Source organism: Pinus tabuliformis, chromosome 8, assembly GCF_031772625.1.
Source record: "Pinus tabuliformis cultivar Carrire ecotype Pingquan chromosome 8, CPIR1, whole genome shotgun sequence".
Lineage (NCBI taxonomy): Eukaryota > Viridiplantae > Streptophyta > Pinopsida > Pinales > Pinaceae > Pinus > Pinus tabuliformis.
Window position 1 is genome coordinate 1,417,737,379 of NC_142294.1, and position 15,480 is coordinate 1,417,752,858.

Consider the following 15,480-nt stretch of genomic DNA (forward strand, 5'->3'; position numbering starts at 1 on the left):
TATGGAGAAATATGTTGACCCTGGTATACCTAGAGTTACATCGATCATCAACAAAATCTCCATTCCAAAAACTCTCATTAATTTGGGAGCTACAATAAATGTCATGACATTGGATACAATGAAAACCTTACAGCTGACAAATTTACATTCAACACCAATTGTTTTGGAATTAGCATATCGCTCTAAAGTCATTCCTGAAAGGATATTGGAAGATATAACTGTTTCACTAGACTCTTGGGAGTATCTAGTTGATTTCCTAGTTCTCCAGCCAAATTCAAATTTAGGAGGACACCCTCTCATCCTTGGAAGACCATGGTTGGCAATTGTTGATGCATTTATTTGGTGTAGATCGAGTAATACGATCATTTCCAAAGGAACAGGGAGAAAACAACTTACCTTATACCCATCAGCCTAAGCTCCAGCAATAACACATAACCTATGGCTTGATGATAAATACGATGATAGGGAAGAAATACAATATGTTTTAAGCATCAATCAAATTTATGATTTCAGGGAAGACAATAATGAAGATTTGGTGGAAATGTTTATGTCTCAACATGATGTTTCAGAGGAATTAAGAAATGAATAATACACAGTTGCAGATCAAATATTGGCACAGAGCTTTCAAGAAACTTGTACCATATATTCTATGAAAACATTATTTGAAGACATCTGTCCAATCAACTCCATTACAAACACACAAAGCGAGATTGTAGAAATCAGCCCAAGAAAAACACTGAACATCGGAGCATTTTTAGATTCATCTCAGGAACAAAAATTGCTTGATTTGCTGACCAAATACTAAAAGGAATTTGCTTGGGACTACACTGACATGCAGAAAATTCACCCAGAAACTTACACTCACCATATCTATACAGACCCTAGTATTCGACCAGTGAGGTAGCCACAGAGAAGGATGAACCCCATGCTTAAAGAGATCGTAAGAGATGAATTGTAGAAGCTACTAAAAGTAACTTTCATTTGCCCCATCTCTGATAGCTAGTGGGTATCTCCACTAGTGATAGTCCCCAAGAAAAATGGTAAGTGGCGAGTTTACGTTGACTGCAGAGAACTGAATTAAGCCACCCTTAAATGCTATTTTCCATTACCATTTATTGACCAATTTTTGGATACATTAGCTGGAAAAATATCATTTTCCTTCCTGGATGGTTTTAGCAATTACAACCAGATCAACATAGCCTTAGAAGACCAAGACAAAACAGCATTTACCTGTCCCTGGGGCACATATGCCTACAAAGTCTTACCATTTCGCTTGTTCAATGCTCCAACAACATTTGAGAGAGAAGTATTAGCAATATTTTCCGATCTGGTTCATGAATGTGTTGAAGTATATACGGATGATTTTTCAGTATATGGTGATTCATTTGACCATTCTTTGCAAAATCTTGAAAAAAAATTAAAACGATGTATCGAAACCAACTTGTCTTTAAGCAATGAAAAATTTTATATGATTTTGAATGAGGAAATAGTCTTAGGACATCATGTTTCTTCCGAGGGAATCAAGGTAGATCAAACCAAAATTCAAATTATTGTCAAATTTCCAATTCCAACAAGTCAAAATGATGTCAGAAGCTTTCTTCATTATCCAAGCTATTATAGGAGATTTATTGAAAACTTTAGTAATATAGCTTTGCCTTTGTTTAAGCTTCTTGCAAAAGATGTATCTTTCAATTGGAATGATGCTTGTCAAAATGCTTTTGAGAAACTTAAAGAGAAATTATCCACAACTCCAGTTTTGAGGGGACCCAATTGGACTTCACCTTTTCATATCTCCATTGATGCATCCGATACAACAGTAGGGGATCATTAGGGCAAAAAGAAGATGATTTAACTTATGCCATTTACTTCAGTAAAAATTTGAATCCTGTTGAACTCAACTACACAGTAATTGAGAAGGAAATGCTTGTAATCATACATGCTATGAACAAATTTTGTCACTACATAACTGGTTATGAAGTCTTTGTTCACACTGACTACTTTTCCATTAGATACTTAATGAACAAACCTATAACTAATGTCAGGATCACAAGATGGTTATTATTACTGCAAGAATTTAATCTCACAGTGTTTGACAGACTAGGGAAGGAGAACCCAGTAGCAGATTACTTTTCTAGACTACAAAATCCAGGTGAAGTTGTTCCAGTTGAAGATTCATTTCCCGATGAACATTTATTTGCAATTTCAATATTAACACAATGGTATGATGATTTAGCTAATTACTTGTCCACAGGGAAAATACCTCCATCATTCAGCTCAAATGAGAAGAAAAGGTTGATCAAGAAAAGTGCAAGATATTCATGGGTTAATGGAGAATTGTTTTATACTGGTTATGATTTAATTATTATAATATGTATCAGAGAGGATGAAATTATTGACATACTAAAATATTGTCATGATGAACCTTGTGGTGGCCATTTTGCAGCTAAGAGGACATCACACAAAATCCTTAGCCTTGGCTACTATTGGCCATCAACTTTCAAAGATTCAAAGAAGTATATGAGAAGTTGTGATAGTTGCCAACGCATGGGTAGAACAACTACCTCATATGAGATGCCACTATAGCCACAGGTACATCTAGAGCCATTTAAAAAATGGGCTTTGGACTTTGTTGGACCCATTAATCCACCTTCAAAGGGTACAAAGTACATCTTAGTATGTACAGATTATGTGACTAAATGGGCAAAAGCAAAGTAACTTGTAAGGGCAACTGAGCAAACAATAGTTAATTTCCTTTTTGAAGAAATCTTTGTTAGATATAGAGTGCCCAGAGAGATAGTAACAAACCAAGGGACTCAATTCACTTCTAGATTGGTTCAAGACATCACTGACAAATACAAAATCAAACACAGAAGGAGTACACCCTACCATCCACAGGTCAATGGCCAAGTGGAATCTACAAACAAGACACTGGAAGGGATCATGACTAAAACAGTGGCAACAAACATAAAATATTGGGTAGATAAGCTCAATGAGGCACTCTGGGATTATAGAATCACATGGAAAAACACAACAGGGTTTACACCTTATCAGCTGGTGTGGCAAAGAAGTCATGATGCCAATAGAATTTCAAATACATACTGTTGGCTTATTGGGCCCTCACCTAGGTTTGGAATAGTTATTTAGCCAAACAAATCCCGTAGCTACTGGCCCTTTCGGCAACAGCCCGCGGAGCACGGACTGAGGTCTCACCCGAGGTAGCAAGGGAGGGTGTTGGAACTAGGTTTCCGCACCCTTGGGATGTCTTGATGTGGTTTGGAGGGTTCACACGCCATTATGTGGCCTCGCACCACTCTACTTCTGCATAGATCTAGAACAAGGAAATTCCTTAATACTTATTATTAATGAGCTATTATCGATCAGATCTACATTTTATGGTCTTTAAGAACACATTTAATAGAGATAACCAGTTCACGCACTCAGAAAGGTTATAGGTTTGCATAAACTCATAATATAAGCATAAGCGCATAGATCAAACAGATATATCAACCATAAATTAACCAGATCCACAATATTTCATATTCAACACAGTATTTCAAAACCAACTTATTTTTATTCAATTCTTTCGCTAATACAACCAGATCTGCCCTACGCACTCAGCTGCAGGGATCTGCGCACACAGCTACGGACTCTACCAGGCCTCTGCACACACAGCTGTAAAGCCTCTATCTACCCACCAACACCCTCGACTCGAACTTATAGACACTTCAAGACTTCTTTCTTCAAAAACCCATTACATTCCATATCCAAAAGTACATACCGAAAAACTAACCCCTAACTATATAGCCTTGCTCTATTTATACATTTCCATGGTCCGCGGACCATGGGCAGGGTGAATTATTTTACATTATCTTTGGGCAGACAACCCTTTGACTTGAATCATTACACTTCACGCTCCACGCATCGCGCGGAGTCTTTACCATGCCTTTACCCAAAATCATGGGCTTTTGAACCCCAAAACCGTTACGTGGGGCCTTTGCTACCCAACATAATCATCGTGACTCATCCTGAGTCACTCAGCTGGTGCAATAATCTTCGCGTGGAGGTTGGTCAGCAATTTCTGCACGTCGCTTGTGCATGCAACAAACTCTACCGCTATCCTTTGTACCTGTTCTACGCGAGCCGTTGATGCATCCGTATCACTTGCAGTTGCCTATCTGGGATCACCTACTGCCTGCATGTGCACTAACTTTCCTTCGATGGCTATGGAGACCGTGAATGCTTCATCAAGCCAAGGCTGGATGTGTTCTTTAATCATTTCCTCCTTTCATCGCATCGTGTCAACTTGTGCCTTGAGAGCCTGGGCCTCCTTCATTTTAGCCAACCTCTACGTGATAGCGACCATCTACACAGTCCCTCGAACTATGTCATAAGCTTGCTACAACTGCTGCGCTTCGGTTTCTAGTTGCTGTAACTCCGATACCTTGCTGCAAGCTTCCATCACGGCCTGTTCCACTTCCTGGTTGTGTGTGATCAAGTCATCTCACTGGAGACTAACCTACTCCAAATTTTCCTTGTGCTCCATCAATGTTTGGAGGGCGCGGCCTTCCCTGGCTCGAAGCTCAGTGGTTACCCCATCATGTAGTCGGCACATTGTTTCTCTAAGAAGAGTGGTTAGATTCAACCCCCAACTTCGCACGTCCCCCTCTACTTCTGCTAAGACAGCGCCTACTGGCAATGCTAAGGTGTTCATTGTATTGGTGTGCACCATCTGCTCAGTTGCGGCTATGTCCTCTGTTAATTTTAGGATTACCCCACCCGGGGGTCGCACCTGTAACACCTGCAACTGCACTCAGATCTCCCCCAACACAGTTGTCTGCTCTATGATCAGGTCTATCCATGCATCGGTAGGGATATTACTCACTAGTTAGCTGTTGTCAATAAACTGTTTTTCCAAAGCTTTTTCTGTCTTTGACTTTTTGCATGCATGCGGTGATTCCTTGCTGCGCGGTCGCTTGACCTGGGGTGATTCTATAATATGGTATGTGCGTGTTTGTATCTCCTTTTCCTGTTGCATGTCCTGTTCCGAGGCCATTTCCTGATCTGCCATGATTTCTTCGGCTATCACTTCCTTGGTTGCCTCCTTCTGCAAGGCTGCTTGTTGTCATTGATGGGTATTTTCGGCCAATTGAGTGAGTCACTGCTGGAGTTCCTTTTTTTGTTTCTGCGCTACCATTCTTTCTAGTACAACCTTGTTTGGGGCATGCCACTCTAGAGGCCACGTTGCCAATACCTCGTAAATAGCATCGTCTATTGCAATTAATGGAAGCGTGACCCATGCTCGCTTGGGATCCTGCCGCGCTCGGATATATAAGTTATGCATGTCCGCTTTGAACTCAGTCATGCTTTGCAAATTGTCATAGATTATTGGAGACATCCATGGCCTGCGAGCGATCCGTGTCCAGATACTCCCCTCCATGAAGGTCCAAAAAAACTTGATGTCAAAAACCCTCATTGCGTCCTTCGTAACCTAGAGCGAGGTATATCGCACTACTTCCAGTAGGCTATCTCCAATGCTGGGAAACTTTTTACCCTGTGACAGTTCTCCTGCAACCAGAGGGATGGATAGTAGTAACCATGCATAATAAAATGTCTTACCTTTTCCTTGTGCTTCCTGACAATTTGTCAAAAATTCATCGCATAAGAATTGCGCCCAGTTGAGCTGAACCCCATTCGTGCACTATTCTGCAAGTGCAATGACATGAGTTGGCACCTTGTTTGCACAGAATTTCCTCATTAGTTTATCAAATAGTAACTGGGTGGTGATTCACACCTCTCAATCTTTGATGCTTTCTATTGCATAACCCCGCTTCCACTTCTCCAACTTATATTTAGCCTTCATTTTTTGGCGAGACCCACATCGCTACTTGTTCCCACTATGTTTATGGGGTCATTCCCTTTTACAGGAAAGTGGGTAATTTGGTGTACCAAATCAGCTGTGATAGGAATCGGCTCCTCCAACTAGAGATACCCATCATGTACCAAACATAGTAACTGCCACATTAGATTAAGTAATCCTACCTTCTCCACACCTAGTAACCACTTCCGCAGTAGTAATTTGTCTTCGGCCAATTTGGGGAACTTGTCGCTATCTGCAAGGTCCCAATATTCGAACTTGATGTTCAGAACTCAGCCCAGCAGCAACCCATCGAACCTTATCTCATCCAGAAGAAGTGGGGTCTGGAGTGTATTCTTTGCAGCGTCCAAGTCCTTTGGTATCTTGGCTGTCCCGATCCACGGGGAGATATATGGGGGTTGTGAAGGGATTTGGAAAGCATCCTCTTTGTCCTCATCTTATGCGTCAATCTGATTGATCAAAGCTTGCAAATCTTCATCCTCCTCCTCAGGTTCGGTGGTGATTTCTTTGCCCTTTTTAGCTCCTGATAACTTATTGAATCTCAGTGATATCCTGACTGGCCCCCTAGTCTGCTTGTTTTTCCGAGCCCGCGGGGTACTTGGGGATTTTGGGAGTTCGTGGACCATGGTGGCTTCATCTAGCTCCTCCTAGGTTGAGTATAGTTCTTCCATGAACCGTGCTCGGGTTCTTGCCATGGTACTCATGGAATACTGGGTAGCCGAGTGTTTGCTGGTCGTTACTAGTTCAAATCTCAAATATCCTTGTGCCATCCACAGGTTGTTAGAGGAACATGTAATTTTGAATGGAACCATTCCCTCCCTTTCTAGTCTATTAACAGCGTCTAGGCGGCAAATCTTTTCGTATCTAGCTCGGAACTTTCATCTTAATGGCCCGTCACCCGCTCCTCCTTGATGTAACTCGACTTTCTTGTCAGGAACAGTGGTGTTAATGGTCACCTCTCAACCTTTCCGTGCGGTAGCGTCGTCCGTCGGGTGCAGCCGCAATCCTGTGGACTGAATGACTCTGTACCAAACCCTTTTGCCGCGTCAGCCCCCTTCAGACTCGTTTATAGTCCTGTGCCTTCTTTCAACTGCTTGGGGCACTGAGACTGTATTGTCTACAACTAGTCAGGTGGTCGTGCCCCTCGTAATATTTTCTTGCTAGATCGGGCTGTGAGAACCTTCTGAATGTCTTTGTAGCCGTTAGTTCTTTGTGCGCCGTTGTGTGGGGTGTACCCTTCCTTAGGTGTGGGCGCAACCATGATAGCAGGGTCGCGGCTCATTCTCGTTTTGTGGAATACCTGACCGGGGCTGATTCCCTTATGTGCATACTCACGCGGCCTCCATGGGTGTCGCTACTTTTCATCTTGTTGATTCCCTCCTTGACTAGCACACTTTTCTTTCTTAGTCGTGCCCATAGTTCTTTAATTTCGTGAGGCCTGCTGCTACCCCGCTTATTCTGGGCTCCCTCCTATTTAATTATTGACACTCTCATCTGTGCCTCCCTTCTATTATAGGCCCATCGAACCCATGGTATCCGCAACTTCCTAGTGGGTCGTTTTCTCGAGCGGATGCTGAGCGTGCTTCCCCCTATTCCCCTCCTAGCTTTATCGTGGACCACAGGTGAACTGGATTTCCCTCTAACTCGTACGCGCACCTGCCTCCTACATCCATGCCTCTTTCGCCGAATCTTCGAGTATGTACTCCATTTGTGAGAAATTGTCGCGCGGTGCCTCCGCGGGGGAATCCTATAGCTTTTGTCTCAGATTCTTCGTTTCGCATTGGTCGACTGGCTCCTCCTCCTTTGTGGCATCAACTGGTCGCTCCCTAACCATCCTGTTATAGTTTAGTGTCGTTACCTCATGCAATCGATTCTACCACCGCTCAATCTCTTCATCTGAGTTCGAGGTGCAAGAACTGTCATAGTCCCATGAGATTCTTCTGTCCGTTGTTGGATTCACGCGATCCTGATCTTGCGTTGTGATTTGGTAGATACAGTCCAATTCATCGTCGCTGCCCTCGTCGCGCACTAGTTCAGTATAACGCGTACCTTTGGCTGGGTCCAGTGGAACCACTACGCGGAGAGATTTTTTCTCGAATATCATTTTTCGTTTCTTTAGGTTGATGACTCCATTCATATCCGTTGCCTATTCTATTCCTAACAATTCAGGATATGGGTTACTGTCATCCACAATTTCTATGACCTAAAAATCGGTTTTTGTACTTACACCATCAATATCTACTGTAACTCCTTGCAGTCTTCCCATAAGCAAGATTTGTTGTTGATTCACCATCTGTAATTGGATAGGATACCCTTGTAGTGCAGACCTGCCCATGCGCTCCCATGTTTGTTTAGGTAGAACATTTGCATCTGACCCCAAGTCCAGAACTACATGATCCATCTCATAGTCCCCGATCTGGGCAGTCAATCACATTTCCCGTCCAGTGTGAAACACATGCTTGCCTAACTTCCAGACCATTCAAGGTTCATCTGATCCTACGCACCTGGTTATCAACTCTTGCAATCCCTTCACCGCGTTAGTATCCCTTAGTGGCTTCATGCATGTCTCGAAGAACATAATTAGCATAGAAGTATCCCTTTCTGGCTTTGTTTTCCCCTTGCTACCCGACGTAGAAGCTTTTGCAAAGCTCTTCTTGGCTTCCATAAATGTTTATTTCATGCGCTCCAAGTCAAATTCTGGTTGTTTTGTAGGGGCCCTATGAACCCATGCATCCTCCTCTGGTTGCTTCCCCTTATCTTCTCATGTACTTACACCACTTCTAAGCATCATATTCATGTTAGGATCTTCCTTGCACAACTCAGCCTTCATCATTTGGACGTTCTGAGTGGGTGTAGCCGTAAGTACCCCTTTTTCCTGAATCTGAGCAATTAGCATGGGGCAATCGACTGCTTCATGATCCAACTGGTAATAGTACAGGAAACATGCTTTGGTAGGGTTTGTGCAATTACATGCATAATGCCCTAGTCCCCCACAATTATAGCATATTAATTGTCCCCATCCGTGTCTAGGTCCCATTCCCCCTCATCCTTGTCCGTGTCCTTGAAATTCACTTCGTGCTATTGTTGCAACGGGATCCTGCCCATGCGCCTCCATTTGCATTCTGTAAGCAAGTGTTCGATCCATCAATAGCTCATAACTTCGGCAGTTTCTTTCATCGTGGCCAATTGTCCTACAAAACTTGCAGAATAACTGTCAGGGGGGGGTTGTCTCAGGTTCTATAATAGATGATAGTTGTCTGTGGTATGCTTTCCTCCCACCTAACAGATCGTGCACCAGAGTGTCGGTGCCACACTTGGCCTTGCCTGTACCTGCCTGTGCCACACTGGACATTGATCCTTATTGTGGCCCTGGCCCTTCCATTTGATACACTGCACCTCTTCACGCACTTCTGACCGAAGCACCTGTCCTTGTTTCAAACTTCACATCTCTAAGCATAGGTTTTGTAGTTGTGTGTGGATTTACTAAACTCCCAACCCTGGATTCTGTATTGGAGTTTCGTGCAATCTCATTGCTGTCTCTAGTGCTTCAACTTGGGTTGAGATCTTTTGCTGTGATAGTGTCGTTCTCAGATGTGGTGTCAAAGACGCCACAAACCATGCGCAATGTTGCGCATTTGTCAATGTCATGTTAGCCTCACGGATTGTGCTTTTCAATCTCTAATCCAAATCCTAGGGGGTTTCACGAGGTAACATTGTGATCTCCTTGAATCTAATGACCGACTGTGTCTCCGATTTCGGCCGACTAAACTCCCTGGTCAACGCGTCCTGGATCGCCGCTATTCTTGCATTCGGATGATCTCTTGAGTACTTTATATACCACGTCAACGCTCGGTCCTGCAATGCATTAACCAGAGTCTCCTTTTTGATGTTATCATCCATTATACCTTGGGCTTTCCATACAACCCTTACCACAAACTAGAACTGACCTAGTTCCTCATTTCCTACACCTCTAAATACTGACAACTTGACTGCACTTCCCATCGCAACCTTCGGTGGTGGCGGATGTGGGGTTGGTGAAGATGGATTCGATGCAAGAGAAGTAGGTGATGGTGTGGACGGTGGTGGTATCAGTGGGATGCGCTACCCGATCAACTGAACTATGCTTCTCGGAGAGAACCCCGTGAGTTATTCCTTGCTTTCTCACAAGATAGAAACTAGAGGGTTGTTTTCTAATCCTTCGGTTCCCCGATAGCCTCTTCTACTCTATGTTATGCCAGACATCAATAAACGCGCATAATTTGTTTTTCACATAACAACATCTTAATCCAAGTATTCAACAATTTGATGTACTTACCCCGCGGTCCTTGGAGAAAACGCCTTTCTGCTTCACTAAAGCTCACAGTTGTGTCTATCTCGAACTTAGTGATGAACCCTCCTATTATCCGATCCAACCAGTGATCTACTATGCATGCAATTTTATCTTCAGATGCTTCTAGCCTGCACACAACTTTTGGGGTCCACACTATGGGTTGATCTAGCCTGCACCTTCCCATGCTGTCAGCTAGCCTCGCGATCCACTCGTATAGCTCAGTCGAAAATGATGCAAAGAAGATCTCGTGGATCTCTGTGTATATGTAATGATCCAACCACCTTTCTTCTGATATCCGTGAATTATTTTTTCCTGAACCACAAACTCGTGAAGCTTTTGATCCAACTAATCTTCAAGCTCTTTCTTTGTAGGGTTCCAGTGTTTCGACATTAGACATCCCTTAGGGAGATCCTGGTCCCGACAACGGAACCATTTGTTGGCTTATTGGGCCCTGACCCAGGTTCAGAAGAGTTATTTAGCCAAACAAATCCCACAGCTACCAACCCTTTCGGCAACGGTCCGCGGAGCACGGACTGAGGTCTCACCCGAGGTAGTAGGGGAGGGTGCACACTGTTCTGTGGCCTCGCGCCACTCTGCTTCTGCATAGATTCGGAACAAGGAAATTCCTTAATACTTATTAATAATGAGTTGTTATCGGTCAGATCTATGTTTTACGGTCTTTAAGAACACATTTATTACAGATAACTAGTTCGCACACTTAGAAAAGTTATAGGTTTGCATAAACTCATAATATAAGCATAAGTGCACAGATCAAACAAATATATCAACCATAAATTAACTAGATCCACAATATTTCAGATTCAACACAATATTTCATAACCAACTTAGCTTTATTCAATTCTTTCACTAATACAGCCAAATCTACCCTGCGCACTCAGCTGCAAGGATCTGCACATACAGTTGAAGACTCTACCAAGCCTCTGTGCACATAGCTGCAGAGCCTCTATCTACCCACCAACACCCTCGACTCAAACTTACAAACACTTCAAAACTTCTTTCTTCAAAAACCCATTACATTCTAGATCCAAAATTACATACCGAAAAACTGACCCATAACTCTATATCCTTGCTCTATTTATACATTTACATGGTCCACGGACCATGGGCAGGCCAAATTATTTTACATTATCTTTGGGCAGACAACCCTTTGACTTGACTCATTACACTTCGCGTTTCATGCATCTCGCGGAGTCTTTACCATTCCTTTACCCAAAATCACGGGCTTTTGAGCCCCAAAACCGTTACGCGGGGCCTTTGCTACCCAACACATACTTACAAATTGGCTGCAGATTTAGGCATTAATCTCTCTAAAGCACAACAAGAAAGAATTATGCAATTGAATTAGTTGGATGAGATGAGACAACAAGCAGTAGAAAGGACAACACTGATCCAGCAACAAAGACAACAATGGCATGATAAATTAATCAAGAAGAAGGAGTGTAAAGTTGGTGACTGGGCTTTACTATTTGACTCCAAATTTAAACATTATAAAGCCAAATTTACAACACACTCGATGGGCCCTTATGAAATTATTGAAGTTTTCTAGAATGGATTAGTAAAACTCGAAACCATTGACCAAGAGGACTGAACATTTATAGTAAATGGACACAGGCTGAAGATCTACCATAAGTCTGTCAGCAAAGAATATTTCATGAAAATAGTGACATAGCAAAATGAGGTTCAGATAGTACAAAAGTCTGTTGTGATATCTATGCCTTAGTTATTTTTCTACTTTAAAGTTTAAAAAAAGTAATAAAAATAAAAATAAAAAAATAAAACAATAACAATTTAGATGTGAAACCCAAACTCTGGCACACTCTAACTCGAATTCTTACAGGAAAACCAAGGAATTGGCCAACGGAATTCATTCTATTTCTTTTGTACTTCAAAATAAAATCCTTTGACTATATGAATTTCAAATTGATGACTTGAGGACAAGTCATACGATCAGCAGGGGAGGAGAAAAGTTTGAACTTTTTCATACTTTTTCATCTCCTTATTTTCAGAATTTCATTACAGCAGAGGAAGGAATTTGTTTTACTTTCATTTTTCAGTGGACTTTTCAACAGAGGATTGGTGTTCATTATTTCTCAAGAAGGATTTGTTCAATCTAAATTTAGAACACATCAGCAAAGGGACCTGTTGCTTGATAATTTTTCAGAAGGGACCTATTAAGAAGAAGAAGACTGCATCATCAAATTATGTCATGCCTATACACATCAAATAAGTCAAGCAGGGTTAAATTTCAACAAGGAAACATCTGAAGGCTGTAAGAAATTTTCATTTTAATACTTGAATTTCTTTTATTAATTTCAATTTTTAAATAGTGGTTAATGATATTTATTGATTTCAGTTTCTCAATCATTCAGCCTATCCTATATCATATTCACTTAGCCTATCCTTCACTCAGCTGAATAACTTGATCCCTAAGCCTATACTCATTATTCTATTCCTGTAGGATTTATTCCTACTCTTAAAAACTATCCATCCTAACCTATATATCCTATTTCTTTATCCTGTACATAACACTTCGATCCATAAGCATATACTCCAATACATCAGTCAAATGTGCCAACAGATCCACTAAAACAAACCTAGTCAGATCTAGTCAAACACAGTCATAGATCAAACATTTCTGAGGTACGAGATACAGGTTCAATAATTTAAATAGCCATGCAAATTTTTTCATGGTTTTTAACCAAATTTTTTTGACGAAATGCATATGTTATGATGAAATGTTTAGATGATGGTTAAAAAGGGTATTAAGGAAATATTATGAAAAAATGTCATCGTAACAGGAATCAACGGATAGTTTCAAGTAATTAAAGGAGAATATAATGATCTGTAGTTACTCACGATCTCATCCAGGGTTCATACCATGCCATCATGTCAAAGCTCATCATTTAGGAAACTTGAATGTGACCATTCCTTATAACCATCGGGCTCATCATTACTATTGAACGTTGTAGGAAAGTTTCATTAGTGTTGAACGTTGTGTCTAAAGGTGAAGAGCTCATTAGTGAGTGTTTGATAAATCTCGAACACGTAGAAAAGCATTTGCTCTGTTCCTAGAAACCCTGAACGCCTGAGAAACCCTCCCTGAGGTATGCGTGAATCATAATAAGGAGAGTTATGAGTATGTTGACAATGGAAATGTCAACATACGAGTCTTAAGGACCAAATTACATAGGACCAACCAAGAATTGAGAAGGAGATTCAAATTTGAGGACAACAGACGTTTTTAATCCAATAGAGACAAGAAATTCAAGGCATAAGAATAGCATTCACATCAGCATGGGACTAGGTAGTTTTTTTCCAAAAACCTTGGTCAATTCTTCTTACAGAGCAGGGTAAAGTAAAATAATTCGCATGGCAAATAGAACAGAGACAAAGCAATTTGATATTTCTAAATTGCATAAAGACTGTGTAGACATCCTTAGAGAAAAACAGTGGTTAGTTTTTATAGAAAAATTTAATGGACACAATGAGTTAACAACCAAATAATTTGCTTCTTCTTTCACTGGAGAGAGAGCCACAGTAGGAAACCTATCCTTTAGAGTTTCAGAGGATATAATTGCCCAAGCTATAGGCATAAGTCCAGAGGGAGAGAAATATTTCAAAACCATGAAGTTTAAGGAGAAATCCTGGACACATTTTGTATCTAAATCAAGAGTATCAACACTTAATTGGAAGACATGAGTTCATAGGAGTTGACTTATTCATCCTTGGGAGTCTATGTGATTCAAAACTACATAACATGTGAGGGCAGATACAGTATAGTGTATCTTTATCATATTAAACTGCTGATGCATCTAAGGGGAGACTGTGTTATAAGTTTACCATATTTTCTTTTGCAAAGTTTAATTAAGATGTCCAAAACTATACAAAAACGAAGAAGTAACATGGATAGGAGCTTATATCATTTTGGCTTGGTGAAAATTTTAATTGAGTTTGAATTGCAGAAGATAGGATTATCCTGGAAAAGATTATAGTTGCTAATGAATTTATAGCAGATGAAGAGGAACAAGAAAGAAAACAAGATCCAGAATTATTGGTTGATTTGGATGATGTAGAAGAGGAATTTTTAGAGCACAAACCTAATACCTTTGCTCCATCTAGTAACAGTGTAAAAACCCGAAAAATGGTAAGATAAGAAATTGAGGAAGCTGGGAAGGATAAGATTTTTACCACCTATAAAAGGAGGTCTAGAAAGACTAAATTTGGTTAAAAAAGGAAAACAGTGGAAGAAGATGACATCTTATAGCAACCTCAGTATGATTATATACAGGAATTGGAAACAAAGGGAAAGGAGGAAGAACCAGAGGAACAAAAATTTTCAGGCAAAAAGAAAAGGAAACTGGAAAGGAAAATTGAAAAATTGCAGCAACAACTTATGGAGTTTGAAATTCTGGAAAGAGTTATGAAGAAAGAAAATGAAACCCTTAGAAATCTAAGTAAAAATTTTTGGGATGAAAATGAGAAGTTGAAGAAGAAGGTCGGGAGACTCCAAGCCTATAAGGTTCAGATTGGTAAGAGGGCCTATAAATTATACAAATAGAAGAAGGCCATCAAAACTAAATACCAAATTTTGAAAACTGAATACAAGGCCCAAATGAACATCGATGCTTTACTCTAGGCAGCAGACGTAGAGGCAGAAGTAGAAGCAGAGGGAAGGGTTTCAGAGGTTAGAATTCATTTGCATGAGGGCATGCAAAGTCTTATGTTTGGGGGAGATGTTGGTACCAATTTATGATTAATTATTTTATGTAAAAACCCTCTTTCATTTATCATTTTCCTTTATTTAGCCTTTAAATTTCTTCCATATTCCTTAGAAACTAATTGATATAATGTTATTTCCATTATTTTTATCTTGGAATTAATCTTAGGAATTTTGTGTTAAAATTGAAAATTTCCACAAAATTACAAGTTGTTGTAACTTCCTGTAATGGCTCCAGGGTTTGACATGTTGCAGTACATATTGGCAAATTCGAAGAGCTGGGGATTGATCCTAAATGTACAAGGATGGTGGAATATCTATTCACTCTCAGATTTGAAGATTATAGGTGGCCGATCAACGTTGGTCAAACCTAGCTATTTTAGCAGAAATTCCATATTTTGTGAATAGATTTTGCTATTTTTGAGATTTTGCTCAAATTGAGGATCTGAACTAATTTGAACTCCTTTGATGTAATTGTTAGGATTTCATTAGGATTATGAGGAGTACGAATAGCTTCCTCTTGTTGTGAAGATTTAT